We start from the raw sequence: 17,055 nt of genomic DNA on the forward strand, positions 1-17,055 counted from the left end.
TGTGGAGCTGGATGACTGTTAGTGTATGCCATTCTTTGGGTACATAGCCTGTGGTATGCTTGAGTCTGGACAGTAGATGTAGGTGAGGGTGTAGTTCCTTTTGGGCCTAGTGTAAGACGCAGCCTGGGACACCATCCAGTCCCATTGATGCTGTGTTCTTAGCTTTGGAGAGGGCTGTCTTTACCTGCATGTCCATGACGTCTGGGGCTCAGCATCCTTCTGTGATGGGCACAGGGCCATTTGGGGGTGAAGGGGTGAGTTTACACTGAACTTGTCCCCCTGGATGTGGGCAATGAAAGTTGGTTCTGTGTATTTCTTTCCTTTTTCAGTAGCTGACAGTATATTTGGAAGTTGACACCTACATGTCTGGTATAGCTACCGAAGGCTATGTGGTTGTTATTCTTACATTCCATGGCTATTTGTCTTTAGAAACAGTCCTTGGATTATTTTATGAGTGATCATTGTTTCTTCCTAATAATGTTCAGTGATGCCTTTCCTTTAGTGAAGTTGGCTTTATCATGTGTTTGTTTCCTCCTTCTGTTGTCTAGCTTATTTATGGGCAACAACCTCCTAATTGTTGTCTTATTTTTGGAGGAGTGCATCTTGGATTTCTTTGTGTTGTCTCATTCTATGCATCCCTGTAGATGCTCATAGGATGCACTTTTAAATGATTCTGCAGATTGTATACCATTATCCTATAGCAAGAGGTCTTTGGAACGTTCCACTTTGGTCTTCGGAAGTGTGCAGTTTGCTTTTGAATATGTCTTCACAGTGGTTTCATTGACTGGGTGGGGGGAGGGATGTGGATGTCCAGTGTGATTACTTTATGATCTGATATTACCAGCGAGGGGTTTATCTCTGTTGTGGAACACTGGTAACCCATGTTGGTGATGATCATGTCCAGTATGTTGTGACCTCTAGTGGGCATGGTGACCAGCTGTTCCAGGGTGTTAGAGTTTTTAAACTCTAGGAAACATTGGCCAAAGGACATTGTACAGGACTAATTCTCCAACTTAATGTTTGGGTAGTTGTAATCTCCTCATATAATGGTGTTTGACAGGACCTTTGTATTTTCCACTATTCTCAGGAATACTGAGTGAGGTTCCTGAGACAAAGTACGTGATCTGTAGCAGGCTACAATCTGATGAGCAGCTTTGCCCAATGTTAGTTGCACTTGCATGGTCTCCAAGGCCTCATACAGTGCTACTAACCTGAAGGTGTGGGTATCCATAAGGTAAATGGGTACACCCCTTCCTTTAGTATTTCACTCGTGGTTTTGGGTCTGAAGGTCAGAGGGATTGTGAGTGTTTTTCATGGAGCATGTCCAACAGCTCTGTGTTTGACATAGCTTTGTATGTTAGGCAGTGAACACCTCTGAGTAGGCGATATGCAAAGGAGTACAGATGGAGCATTTTGAGATGGTCTGTGTATGGCATGTACTTCAGGCTGCTAATGCTCTTTGTGAAGTATTGCTGCTGTCTTTCCAGTTGTTGTGGTTGTCTTGTGAGGTACATAGCAGAAGTGGTGTTGTACTCTATTATAGTTCTAGTGAATGATGAGTAGAGGGGAACAATGTCCTCTTCTATTCTGCATGAGACACATTTTGTGATAAGGTGTGCCACATAGGAGGGTTTCCTGACTACTGTGGGAATGTGGTTATCACAGTTGTGTCCACTGTCCACCTCTGACCTAAGGTCTCTTGTCACACTTTCAGTATGAAGTATACTACCACCTATGTTGTAGTTCTTGGCTACAGAGTTTTTAACAAAGGGGATGGCAATGCACCTTTTGGCATTGAGCTAGAGCCCATAGCTTTGACAACAGCCATCTGTCTCAGCAAGGCCCTTTTGTAGGATGTCCACATCTTTAGTGTTTACAATTATGGCTCCTAGTTTGCAGTCCTCTGGAAACTTCAGTTGCCACAGACCTTCCATGTTAAATTTTACATCAGGGAAGTAGATGCTACACAGTCAGGTATGTTATCTGGTCCCGTGGCTGCTGTGATACTGGCTTTGGAGAGTGTTATTTACCTGTGCAGCCATGATGACAGCAAATTTGCAGTCTCCCATTATAGAGATGTGCTCTTTCATGGGTGGGGGGGGGGGGGTAAAGTTAACACTGATTCTATCTTCCAGGATGTTGGCAATATCAGTTGGGTCTGTATATTTAGTGCCATTGAGCTGTAACTCAGAACAGATCTGAGTGTAGCCATGACATGGACCTGTCTGTTGGGCAGAGGTCTCCTGAGTTGACAGTATGCAACAGAGTACAGATTGGGTTACATTCAGTCTTGTTGCATGGGTAAACTATTTGAGGCCAGTAGTCCTGTTGTTAAGGTACTTCAGTGGTCTTTCTGGCTGCTGAACATGCCTAGTCAAATTCATTGCAAGTGTGTTGTGGTACTCTCTGATGTGTATGATGACCGCTGAGCAGTGGGAACCTCCTTTGACCTACATGCACAGACCTTGGCAGTTTGTGTGAACACATAACATGATTTTCTTACCACTTTGTGAATGTGTTTCTGGAAGTAGAGATGACTATCCACATTTGGCCATAGATCCCTTATTATCACATTCGTAGTTAGCCTAAGGGTGTGACCATGCCCAGTATGAACTTTCAGTATGTTTCTGCCTGACATTTGCTTCATTTCTTTAAGTGTGTGAGCATGCCCAGTATGACCTTTCAGTCTGATGCTGAATGAAATCCACTACATTTGTTGGAGTGTGTGAGCATGCCCAGTATAGGCATTTATAATATATGTGTATGGCAAATCAAGTTGTATTTTTACAGCAGGGCTCACCTTTGTGTCATAGATCAACAGGGATCATGCTGTGCCTGCAGGGCTTCCATGAGACACTTTGCATAGACTTATCAACATTTCTACATACAGGGGGGACAGCTATTCTTTGTACATTTCTACCCGGGGGCACACCTGATTGTTACTGTGGGTGTACATAGGATGAAGGTTTCACCTGACACTTATACACATTTGCTATGCCTGCACTGCTATGTACGGTACACCATTTCAGTCTGTACTGTTGCCTATCATACTGGCTTGAGGCATACTACTGTGCTACAGATCCTAGCATCCAATGTCACGTATATTAGATTGCAACTTCATAGCCTACACAACCCACACCACACCGCCTGGCCTGATGTTCTCTGTCTGCATAGGCCTGTAGAGGAGGTTACCCATATGCCTCTTTAGGGGCATGATACAGCATTTCTTTGTGTTTGCATTAGTGTACAATTGTCCTGCTGTGTCAGCGCCACTGAAATGCTATCATGGCTTAGTGGTTCAGTACTGTGACTATAGTGCACAGTATCCTGGATTCGAGCCCTGTCATTGCTTTTTATTTTCATGCTGGGCAGACCAGACTGCTTAAGGAACAGTAAAGCAAATATGAGCATGTTTACCTGACTTTGCTCAACTTTGCACAACTTTGCCCGACCTTGCCCAACATTGCTCAACGTTGCCCAACATTGCACTAGTTAACACGGGCAATTTTGTTTACATATATTAAATATTGCTTAGCACTGCTTTATTTTGCTTAAAACATGGCAATCATGCCTCGGGTGGTGCTGCAGGGCTGCCTATGTCGGATGCACATACCACACTCCTTATACATGTTTGGAAACAGGTTGTGTCAAGTTAGGCATCCCTATTATTTTATGTGCGTGTCAGAGAGAGATATCATTTCCAGGGTTCCTACTGAGCCAGTGTATGTGCTATGCGTTGCCTCTTTGCCAGGGCCAAGGCATACTGTGCATGCCTCCTTCTGCCTACTGAGGCAGACTCAGGTTGTTCCTCCTCTGAGTCACGCTGTGCCTGTGCAGGCCTTGGCAATGGTGGGGGGCTGTGTGGCCCTGCCCCATGCTGTTCCTGCTGCAGCTGTTTTCGCAGGATCATATTGTGTAGCATAGCACATACCATGACAATTTGGGTACATGTAGTTGGGGAGTACTGCAAGGCTCCACCAGATGTGTTCAGGCACTGGAACCGTGACTTGAGCATGCCAAACACACGTTCGGTTACATTTCATGTTTGTGCGTGTGCCTCATTATGGAGTTCTTGTTCAGGTGTGTGTGCATTTCTGATGGGTGTCATCAGCCATGGCTCCAGTGCGTATCCAGCATCCCCCACTAGGTGACCATCAGGGATGTCCCCATTTGCAAATGTCTGGTACAGCTGCGACGGATGACAGATATGGGAATCATGGTAGCTTCCAGGGCAGCAAGCACACACCTTCAGTATTATGCCCTGGGCATCACACATGATCCGGCAGTTGATGGAGTGGAAGCCCTTGCGGTTGATGTAGGCCCTACCCCCCCCCCACCGGCTGGTGCTTTGATGTGAATGTGCGTGCAGTCAATTGCACCCACTACCTCAGGGTATTCCACTATTTGCTGGAAGAGGTGCATATTGCTGGCCAATACCTCACAGGAATTGGGGAAATATACATGATCACCGACATGGGCTGACATGGCATTCAGGAAATGGTGCAGTACCCTGGATGCTGATGCCTGTAAAATCCCTATCATATCACCAGTTGGTCTCTGGAAGGTACCTGTTGCTAGTATTCTTAGGCCAACACATACCTTGGTTTCCACTGGGATGGGTTCCCCTCTGTTGGTTCTGTGTGTGAGGCATTGCCTGCACAGCTCAACAATTTACTGCCGGAGGTCTCTGCCCACTCTATAGCGCTCCACTATCTCCAGCTCATGTAGCCCCTGGTAGGTTACCCTAGGTCTGTACACTATTCTCTGTCTCCTCACGGTGGGTTGCTCAGCAGCATTGGCAATGGCACCACCCTCAGCATCTTGCACATGTTGCCTTATGAATAGCAATGGCAGCCCCTAACATTTTTTTTTGTCTCAGTTAAGCTTTTTAAGTTTTCACTTCTCTTTCTAGACTGCAGTGTTGCAGTGTTTCTGAGAAAAACATGGGGGAATGTTGTTTGCAGAGTTTTAAGTGCTGGGCTGGGCTGGGCTAGTGTACTGCCTGTGTAATTGGCTGATTCTGATTGATTTCACCTGGCAGCTCTGCTAGTTCTCCTTGGTTAACTTCCTACTACTTCTTTTCCTTCCTTTTCCCTTTCTGTTTCCACAGGGGCAGCAATGTGCAAACAAGCTCAAACACGTGCACACGCACGTGCACAGCCTTACATAGGTTTACACGGGCTTACACAGGCTTAGGCAGGTGCACATGCATGCACACTGGCTTAGACAGCCTTACACAGGCTTACATGGGCACACACACGTGCACACAGGCTTAGACGAGTTTACAGGCGCACACATGAGCACAGACAGTGTAAGCATTTTTGCAAGAAACTTTAGTGATAGCCACGGCGTACACCTTCAGTTTCTGGGTTTCAGTTCAGACAACTGTAGACACGCCTCTTTCAGTCCTGAGTATCTCACAGCAAACACATGCCACTCTGCTCCAATAAGCTTACAGTCTTTGATACATATCCCCCTTATGATGTCACCTATCTTCTACTTTGTTACTCCCCTAATCCTACTCTTACACTCTAGAGACATGGTTCACATGGCAGGGAAAACTGGGATTCACTATCCTTATACTCATTTGCATAGGATTGCCTACTAATGCTTGGTTACATCTCTCAGACTGAGCTTCCCCCCTTAGCAACCACTACTCAGTAGCCATGTTGTCTTCAGCTTGCCATTCACCTGCATGGCAGATGAATATATTTAATAAAATGGTTATTTTTAGATTTTTTTTTTCTTTCCTGGCTTTTAGAGCGCCACACGTTTGCGCGGCACTGTGCTAAGCTTAAACATCGGAGATCGGGGAAAAAACATTTGTTTTTTATTATTTTGCAACACATAATAATGTCAATGGCCTTATATTTGGCCATTGGCATGCTTCCTCAACTGGATGCATCATTTATTTGGAGCTGTCATAGCACTGTTTTGCTATTTGCAGAACGGTACTCAGTTACCAACGGAGTACATTTCTGCAAATAACACTACTCTTACTCGGACAGGTTAGTGTTCCCTGGATCGCAAATTTACCTCATTTGCATAGCTTTCAGTAGCAAATGAGGTAATTTGCATATACTAACACTGTATGTGCAAGAGTCGTTTTAGGAGCTCTCATGCACGCCCATGCCAGCTGTTCCTGGATCGCTCGGCAGACATATTGGCTGTCTGGAGTCTTACTTTACTCCTAGACTCCGTGCAAGCCTTCGTGAATCCGGCCCTACTACTTGTTAAGCCCTACTATCCCATTGTGCATTTCTGTAGTGCCCAAGAGGTAAGACACACAATGGGTCAAAGCTATGAATATTCATACCAAAGTGTGATGCAATCAGTGGCTTTCTACCACTTTTCAGACAGTACCCATGTCTAAGCCTCTGTCCTCATGAATGGTTCAGTCATGGGATTATGCCCAAACATATCATCCCTTTCCTCTCTCTGAAAGAAGTCAGCAGGCTTAAATCTCAACCTCCATCTCCTTACACATGTGAACTCTATCAGACCCTTAAGCTGCTAATTTATTGCAGATCACCTGAGTCATGATTAGGGATTTATTAGTTTAAATTGTAAACATTACTGGCCAGTGAATTGTATGCGAGCATACTATCAGTTACAAATATGTTTTATTTATTTATTTTACATTTGTTAACCGGGATATTCCGACTGGACACAGATCCATTGTCAGTCGAGTCCCGGGGGGAAAAGCTCCACATGTGGATAGTTACATAAGAGTTAAACAGTAGCAGTTTTATACAGTCACATATAGATACCAGTACAGAATTATAGGATTATATGCATACTTGGAATATATACATACATACTTAAACTTAACATTGTCATTTTCTTGTTCGAACTTAGACATTTTTATTGGTACAAGGCTGAAAAAGGTAGCATGTCATTCAGTAGTACAATAAATATGAGAATGAGACTAAGTCTGAAACATTGACTATTTTACAGATAGCCAGGTAGTGAAGAGAGTGGTAAGCTGGTTAGTCAGGGTTGGTACAGGGCACAGCCAGTGACTTTTTAGGAATTTTTTGAGAGATGTTTTAAATTGGTTAATAGTCTGGTTTGCTGTAAGTTCAGCAGGGAGCCAATTCCAGATTGTTCCAACAGAGTTGCAAAACAATGAGTCACCTGCTGAGTTTTTAGATTTAAAGTTTGTGCCACTATTTTGTCAGAAGACCAGAGAGTTTTTAGGTTACTGTAAGGGGTAATTATATTTTTGAGTATGGGTGTGCTTTCAGGCTGATGGAGGACTTTGTGGGCTATTATTAATTGATTATAGTGGATTTGAGAAGGAAACGCTAGCCAGCCTAGAGATCATAGATTAATACAGTGGTGGGTTCTATATGCTGAGCCTGGGGCAGATCTGGCTATGGTGTTGTAGCAGCTATTGAGTTTATTGAGGTCAGATTTACTCAGGTATGTATAGGCTGGGGAGGCATAAAGAAGGATTGAAAGTAAATGTGTTTGGGCAATAACTGTCCTAGCAGTTGGGGTTAGAAATGCCTTAATTCTATATAGAGATCCTAGCTTTTTGTTGACTGTTTTAATGGTTTTGTCGATGTGAACATCAAACTTAAGGTTATTGTCAACAATTACACCTAATAGTTTGGTATTACTTTCTGGGGAAATTATTGTGCCATTATTAGATTTTATGGTAAATGATGGGAGTGTAGCTTTCCGGGTGGGGGTGAAGAGTAGCAGTTTTATTTTATTTGGCTTCAATAGAAGACGCCTGTCAGTGAGCCAGTTTTCTACTAAATTGAAAGTATTTTGGGTTAAGGTCTGCAGGTCTAATGGGGAGGTGGCAGACCAGATTAGGGTAGAGTCATCTGCATATTGAATGCATGTTACTTTGAGGATGACTGTATGAAGATCATTAATGAAGATGGAAAATAGGAGAGGTCCTAGTATAGACCCTTGAAGAACTCCAAGGGTGATTGCCAGTAGGTAAGAAAGGCTATCCTTCCATAGCACAGCTTGTTGTCTGCCACTTAGGTAGGACTGAAACCAGCGTATTGTTAGGCTGTTTATGGCAAGAGGTTTTAGTGTTTGAATGAGTAGCTGGTGGTTTACCATATCAAATGCCTTAGATAGGTCAAGAAAGACAGCAGAGGAGGGTGTATTATTATTACGGAATTGATTTATTGTCTGAGAGAAGGATAGAAGGGTTGTGGTGGTACTATGGTGGGGTCTAAATCCATGCTGGGAGGGAGCTAGGAGATTGTGCAAATTGAGGTAATGAAGGAGTTGCTTGTGGATACATTTATCCATAATTTTAGCCAGAGGGGACAGAATGGCGATGGGCCAGTAATTTGATAGATCAGTGGAGTTACCCCCTTTATGCAGAGGAATTACATAGGAAACTTTCCAGATGGAGGGGATATATGCTTCAGAGATGGTCCTGTTAATTAATATTGAGATGGGATATGCTATTGCATTTGCAGCCTTTTGAAAATATTCAGCCAGGACTAGGTCTGCTGAAAGGGTGTTGGGTTTTAGTTTTCTGATTAAGGATCGGATAAATCATGTTGGTACAGGTTGAAAGTTAAAGGATGGGTGGGTATTGGATATGGGGTTAATAGGGTCTAGGTTGTTGGGGTCTAGTTGGTTGGCAAGGGATTATATAGTTTCCGTAAAGAAGGTGTTGAAGGTGTTGGCAATATTTTCTGGAGGTTTTTGGAGGATAGACGCAGGGGTAGGGGTAGTAGTATTACCTGGATGGAGAAGATTGTTTAAGCTGTACCAACATTTTTGTGGTTGATTTTGATGCTTATGTTGCAGGTTACAGTAATAGGCTTTTTTTCTAACATTATAGACTTCTTAGTATCATTTCTTAGCTGTTTATATACTAGTTGATCCTTAGGGTTTTTATTGGTTTTCCAAGATGACCAGGCTTTATTTATATTCATGATTTTTTGTCTAGTTTCTTTGGACAGCCACAGTGCTACGTTTTCGTTGTTCTGATGGTGGGTGCATGATTGTTAAGGATTGTAAGAAATGTGGAATGAAAGTGTGATACTGCCTCGTCTAGTGGAAGTAGTTTTAGTCTATTCCAGCTACATGTTTGAAGTTCTAATTGGAATTTGGTGTGATTGAAGCTCTTGTTGTTCCTGATAGTTCTGAAGCTAGGTATTTGAGGGATATCATTTTTTTGTCTGAGTATATATGCTAGGAGGTGATCACTTATTTCCTCAGGCTGGGTGCCTGCCTTATACATTTGGGGAGGGTTATTAATGAGTATCCAGTCTAGTATGCATTCTTTGTTATTGGGATTACTAGTTCTGGTGGTGGAGGTTATGACTTGGGAGAAACCATGTAGAGTTATGTGGGTAGTAGGGAAGTCTGAAGAGCAGGTGTTCCAGTCTATATTAAAGTCACCTAAAACAATAGTTTATTGCGGGGAGATATAGTTTTCTATTACACTTTCTAAGTACTAGTCCAACATAATACACTAACAAGGGTTACCGTTGAAGAGTGAAGGTTAATCTTGGAGTGGAACACCTGGAAGAAGAATGAGGAGACTTAAAACTGGAAGGACTTTATAGCTTGCACTAAACTTTATACAAGTAATAAAACAGTAGCTATGTGATAATGCAATTGGTTTTCCAGATAACTTCTTTCTTGGGAGATAAAGTAAAGGTAGCTCCAAATAAATTTTATATAGGGAAATTTCTTGAAGGATTGTGTATATATGAAATAAAACATTTCAAAATGGGCATAATGTTGTCATGGATGACATGAAAGCAAAATTGAGCTGCATGTTATCTTTAATGGGTGCTTATATTTAGGAGTTATGGAATGAAATGCAGTGAGAAGAAAGGGTAGATTATTTAGAAGTTGTGGGGTGAAAAGAAATGAGAGGAAAGGGTACAGTCCTCTACTGACAGGAAATGCACTGAACTCCAGTTTCATCAAGTTTTCCTCCATTCATCAAAAATGGTGTGATTGCAGAGAAAGTTTATTTTAGTTTCTGGAGTATGAAGAGTGAAATCCATCACAAAGCAGGGTTGGGGCATCCATAAAGCTTCAGAAAGCACAAACTCTAATAGGATTTTTCAGAGGAAAACTTCATGAAATGGGAGTCTCATTGAGGTTGCTGTCAATATTTAGAATTAAATCCAAAAGAAAGCAGAGAAGCATGCTAAAGTATAAATGCACAGCACATCCAAGAAAGTTCAGTGATCTACTATGGTTGTTAGCATGGAGAAAGGAATCAGGGCAATAGTTAGGTCATTAGGTGTCCAGTGCAGTCCCCAGAACTGGTGCCTGCCCTAAACTCAAATTTGAAGAACAAAAAAAAAACACCTACCCCACTGATCATGCCCCAGTCGCTTGCACATCTGTCAATTTTTTAGCACAATAGTTTTGATGAAAGAATAAAATAATGGGTGAGGGGGACAAAAGTCCAAAATCAGGGACAAATTTCACATATATGGCTCTTATAAACTTAGAGATTAGTTAGAAAAATAGGAGTTGCATTGCTTTGCATTCTCTGACTGATATGAAGTCTAAAACTTGAATCCTATAAGTTTTAATGACTTGAATCCTAAACATTTTGTCAAAAACATACACACACACACCACACACAAACACACAGACATAGGAGAACAGACACAAAAGTTAAGGCACAAATCTGGATGTTTTGCAAAATTCATGAGAGTTGAAAGTTATCTACAGCTCTACCTTTAATAAACACTTCAGAAATAATTAAGAAGACACCTAGGGCACATACATTGCAATAAGTGTATTTACTTTTCTTGCTACCCAATCTGATGTCAGCAAGTTCAGAGAACCTGCACTATATTACACCTCCATTCCAAGTTCCTGTCAGAACTGTATGTCTGGATCAGATGGTCTTTGCAATCATTCAATGTATAAAATACTAGCAGTATAATGTTGACTCGTTCTTTATTTAATGTGTTACTTGCTGAACCTACTAGCCTGACCATTTACTTCTAAACTTCCCACAAAAAAAAAAAAAAAAATACATAAATAAATAAATAAAATAAAATGAGTAGCACTTTAAACTTACCCAGCTGCTGCACACAGCTTCCTAATGAGAAGGGGGTCTGCTGTTAAAGCCTGGCACCTTCGGCTCATACCTGATATGAAAAATAAGGATGCTATCAGCAGGTCAGTGTCATTCATAGTGAGCGACAGGGGGAGGATTTTGGTGAAATAGCCAGGACGTGTGTCTGTGTAGTATATATATATATATATATATATATATATATATATATATATATATACATATATATATATACATATATATATATATATATATATATATATATATATATATATATATATATATATATATATATATATATATATATATATATCTATATTTATATATATTATATATATATATATATATATATATATATATATATATATATATATATATATATATGGGTCTATATCACATCAGCGAACGCTGATATATCAAACTTCAAAGTCTGAAAGCTGAAAATAGCGAAGGAATGGATCAGCAAATTTTTTTGTAGGGAAAAAATTTGCTAGGAAGTTCTCCGGGCTTTGATGTTTTTTCCACTGTGGTGTGATCTTGGAGTTGGTATATTTAAGTTGGGGGGGGGGGTGTAGTGGGCACAGCCCTCCACATTTCAACTGTATACTTTTTTTTTTTTTTTTTTTTTGGATCAGCAAATTGTTTTCCTAGGAAAAAATTTGCTGATCCGTTCCTTCACTGTTTTCAGCTTTCGGACTTTGAAGTTCGATAAATCAGTGTTATCTATTTTTAGCATTCGATGATGTGATAAAGACCCTATATATATGTGTGTGTGTGTGTGTGTGTGTGTGTGTGTGTGTGTGTGTGTGTGTGTGGGTGTGCATTGTGTGTTTGCGTGAGACTGCGCAGTACATATATATATTGGCATATATATATTTATCTGAGTGTGTGTGTGTGTGTGTGTGTGTGTGTGTGTGTGTGTGTGTGTGTGTGTGTGTGTGTGTGTGTGTATGTGTGTGTGTTGTTTAAATATATATATATATATATATATATATATATATATATATATATATATATATATATATATATGTATAAAACATAAATTCTGAATTTGTGATTTTTTTCTCTGCATACAAGATTGCACCTGTGATGTCTGTACTTTTCCCCACCCTTTTCATAATGATGAGAGGAATCAGTACAGAGGGCAAGTTGATTTAGCAGTTATAGTATACACAGAAAGACTGATGGTTTCCCTGTTATTAATTTGAAGTTGTGTTGTGCTGTCAGTGTTGCTACAGAACAAAATGAAAAATGAGTGTGCTGCATATGTGAGGGACAGCATAAACATAGAGTAGGTAGGGAATGAGTTATGTGTACAGTCTCAAGGTAAGTTTCTTAGAAGCCATGCCTGAAACACATAAGTTGGTTATGACCAGAGACCTAATCATAGTTATCTGTATTAGTATTGACAAATGTCTGTCTGACTCATTTGGCATAATGTTTAAATACACTTATTTCAAGATATTAATCTCATACTTTAGATGTGAGTATTCATCCATTTCATTTTCTAATGTATTTAGAGCCTTCCAGGATACTAGAAAAGATGTCAGGATAGTTATGTGTTACTGTGAATCAAGACATAAAATTCAGTATGTTTTTTATTTTTTTTTTAACTAGCATCGACCTTTTTCCCCTAGCAAAATAATGTTGCCTGTCATCTTTCACTGAGTATGGAGGTTTATACTATCTAGCAGAAAGGTAGACTTAATTCATTATGTGTCAGCCTCTTTTTGGTGTGTTAGCATCAAACCTTTGGAGCTGCGTATACAACCTGCTTGCAAATACACAACACCAAATAATGTTTTTGGTAAAAAAAGTGCATTGCTTTTGAATATTGTTTCTTTAATAAGGATAAGGATAAAGATAAAGATCCCCAACTGCATGAAAGACTGGACCTACAATGTCTCCCTATGTTAATCAATGTATGAGCTACTGTTGTGCCATGCTAAATGCATTGCATCCATAGTAGCTTCTTACTTCTTAAAAAGACAGCTATGTCAAACTTTTTTTTTTTGCAAGTGAAACACTCCACATCAAGAAATAACACATGCAGTGATGTTGTTAGGAAATCACAAAGTAAGCAAGAAGCTGCTGTTCTAAAGCATTAAGTTGTTTCTGTTTACCCATTAGGCTTTGCAGTTGTATGCAAATTATTTACTAACTTTTATTATATCATTGGCATGTGGTTGCATAGAAAAATCTCAGGAATCAGAGAAACTAAAAAGGCAAACAGAAAATAAATTTCCCTTTTTTGTAAAATGACTTGCAAATTTAATCTAAGGAGTATAATAGGAAATTAATTTAATCATAAAACAAACATGCTTCCAAAAATGACCAATGTACTTTAAGTATTATCATACCATACAAAGAATTTGATTACTGAGAGTACAGCCTTTCTGCTATGTCCTACATATACCTACAACTATACGTTTTGATTATTCTTAACTTGATGCTGTATATAAAGGGTAACATTTCATAAAGCTCATGGAATCTGATGGGGAGCGCCATATTCCGCTCATAAATAATAACTCAGTACAAAGTAGACATAACTTGGAATGACAGTGCAACCACAAGCAATCATGTCAAAGCTGTATGCCCAGAAAACTTGTTCATAAAGTGAGATATAGGTGTGTAACCAATACACATCCATCAAAATCATACAGCCTAACGTAACTTACAAGTATTAAGTGAAAAGTACTAAAGGCTGAGGCATGAGTGTCAGTCTATCTGAAAAGTGACAAATATCCACAGACAATTACAGATTTCATCATAATTCATAGATGGACATATATAAATACACCCATCACAATTTGCAGAATCCAAAGTAATCTGCAAAATTTTTAATAAAAAAAAATTAAGTAAGGTGAAGGGCAATCATGGCCACTTCATCGTGGCTAACAGTAGCTCTCAATGGGTGCAGGACATGTGTGGGGGCACAGGTATTGTACAGATCAAAGGAAATAGGGAGATAGAAAAGCAGATGTGGGTTGTTGGTGAAGAAGAGGGACACACAAGGGGTATGACAGAATAAGAAAGTCAGAGGGAGTGGCAGAGGAGCATGTAGAATTTTTTTAATTTTTTGGTCAGAATAGACCTCATTTTTTGTCTTTTGAAGAACTGAAAGAATAGAAAGACACAGAAAGAGGAGGAGAGCAAAATAGCAGGTATAAACATATAACAAATATGACAAGACATGACAGACAAAGGTTAGGAATACACAAAAAGAAAAGTTATGGTGTTCAGACAGCACACATGCATACTATACAACACAGGTGCAGGAAAATTGACAAATGAAGTAGGGATGCGTACTGGCCATGGTGCAACATAAAAAAATATAATGTACCAATGGACAAAACATTGCTAAAATATTGCAGACTGTATTGACAGTCATATTAGAATATGTGACCGATAGTATGACCAATTCTAGGTGTGTGTTGGAGAACAATAGATGTGGAGTGTCATCACTGCAGTACACAGTGGATATTGAATACAAGCATCCACTAGGCTGTCTGCAGTGCATGCTTAAGCCAAGCAACAGCAAGGATGAGCAAATGCAGGAACCTCCATCCCTAGATGCTAAAGGCAAACAACCAAGCACAGTGTCAAACAGCAGTACTGCAGAAAAACCATTAACATGGCTGTGTAAGGTCTATATAAGATTGTCAAAACCACAAAAGGTCGAATACCTCTTCATCGACCACTGTTTGTGGAACTCTGAATCCGTTGAACGATTGTTGCTATAAACTGTTTCCCATGGTAAGTAACCAGTGAGCCATCATTGGGAATTTGTCCTTTTCCCCACTGTAGTGCAATCTTGAAGTTGGTATATTTAGTTAGGGGGTTGTGGGGGGTGCACCCTCTTCTTTGGGGGGTGTGGGCGACATAGCCCCCACCAGAGTGGGTTTTGCATTTTGTTGTTTTAATTGCAGTCAGTAGGTTGGCCAACTTGTTACTTACCACTGGAAAGATTTTTGCGGTATAGTTCATTCAACAAATTCATGTTCGACAAATAGGGGTCGATGAAAAGGTATTTGATCTTTTGTGGTTTCAATAATGTGATATAGACCTGGCTGTGTAATATACAGATAAGTGCAAATAACATAAACACAGACAAAATAGGATGCATATGCCAAAGATATATGCCATGTCAGAGGCAAAACAGATAGGTTGTCAGGTATACAATGTATATGAGTGACATGGAATGGAATAACATGATCCAATAGGAAAGAAATCTCATCACCCACATACACTCACCAATGACATAGAATGTAAAGTAAATAGTGATACATATATGAGTACTGACAGTTACGGAATGCCAGCTGGTGCATATACAGGAAGCATACAAATCCCTGGGTAATGCTTAACATGCAAGTATAACATTTACAATTATGGAATCAAATCACTTGCCGCCACCTTATGTGCATATGGCTTGCATATATATGATACCCAACATTTTTGCACAAGGTAGTATTGAACCAGTACCCCTACATAACAATGATAACACAGAGGATAATAGACATGCACATAACATATACCATGCTTTTGTGCAACATGTAGGTCAGAGCTATAAGGGGCAATGGAGATGGACAACACAGGCCAACATTGGTGAGAAAATGATAACAAGACAAGGTAGGCACAGAATAAAACAGGACAGCCTTATCTAAGGAGACACAGTCCACATGCATGTTTCCAAAACACAGGATGGGCTTCAGGTCATTACAAGGTACATTGAAGCAAATCTCTAATGTGTGACACATGGGCAGAGTGGATTGGTGATGGCAAAAAAGCATGCCTTTGAACAAATGACAAAAACACAGTAATGTCCAACAGTTAAATAGTAAGAGGTATAGGTACACAATGTCTCACTCGAGCATCATTGACAAACTCAAGAGTTTAGGTACAAACCCTTATGACACCCAGTAGATAGCCAGTTGGCTCTCAGACAAGTCCCAGGAAGTTAGAATTGGAGTATCCACCTCTACAAAGAGGTCAATCACAAGTGGAGTCCCTCAAACATTGGTCCTGGGACAGCTCCTTTTTGTCATTTACTTCTGTGAAGTCTAGGCCAATGTCAATTGCCACTGTCTGCCTAAATTTGCTGTCATTGAATTGCCCACTGACACAAATGTTCTCCAGGAAAGGTTGACACAGACAAATAACTGGTGTCAAAGTCATGGATTAAAACTGAATACAAAAAATGTGTAATAGCATACTTCAGGAAGTCATCTGCCCCTGGTAACTATCGTATTGACAACACACACCCTAAAAGCTGACACAGCAGTCAGGGACTTGGGGACATACATAGACAGTAACCTAGCCTTTGACCATCATGTGTCTTACAGTAGTGAGGAAATCATTCTATGTTGTGCAACTTATAAATAAAGATATGGCATCTAGGTTCAAGGAAGTCATTGTTGCATTGTATTTGGCATTCATCAGTTCTATCACTGAGTTGAGTTCCCCCTTTGGTATGTACCTAACCAGGAATATCCAAAAATTGGAATATCTACAGAGGTTCCTCACTAAAAGAATCCAGGGTGTAAATAACATGTGCCCTGTATTCTTTTACTGAAGAACGTATGTGGATGTTCCAACTGCTGGAGGTGCCAGGTTAGGTAGGGGGCATTGTATTCTATAATAATGTGATGACTGCTGAACAGAGTGGAACAATGACTTCCTTGGACCTAGATGCCATACTTTTGTTTATATGTTGCACAGCATGGAATGATTTCTTCACTGCTGTAGACACATGATGATCAAAGGCTAGATTGTTGTCTATGTGTGTTCCCAAGTCTCTGACTACTTGTGTCAGCTTTTAGAGATGTGTTGCCAATGTGATAGTTACTAGGGGTGGATGACTTCCTGAAGGACACTATTATGTGTTTCTTGGCATTTAATTTTAGTCCATGGCTCTGACACAAGTTATTTGTCTGCATCAGTCCTTCCTGGAGGACATTAGTGTCAATGGAGGATTCTATGACTACTCTTAATTTGCAGTCATCTGCAGAATTGGTCAG

Source organism: Protopterus annectens, chromosome 3.part0 (assembly GCF_019279795.1).
Source record: "Protopterus annectens isolate FY-2018-M chromosome 3.part0, PAN1.0, whole genome shotgun sequence".
NCBI classification, from domain to species: Eukaryota; Metazoa; Chordata; order Ceratodontiformes; family Protopteridae; genus Protopterus; species Protopterus annectens.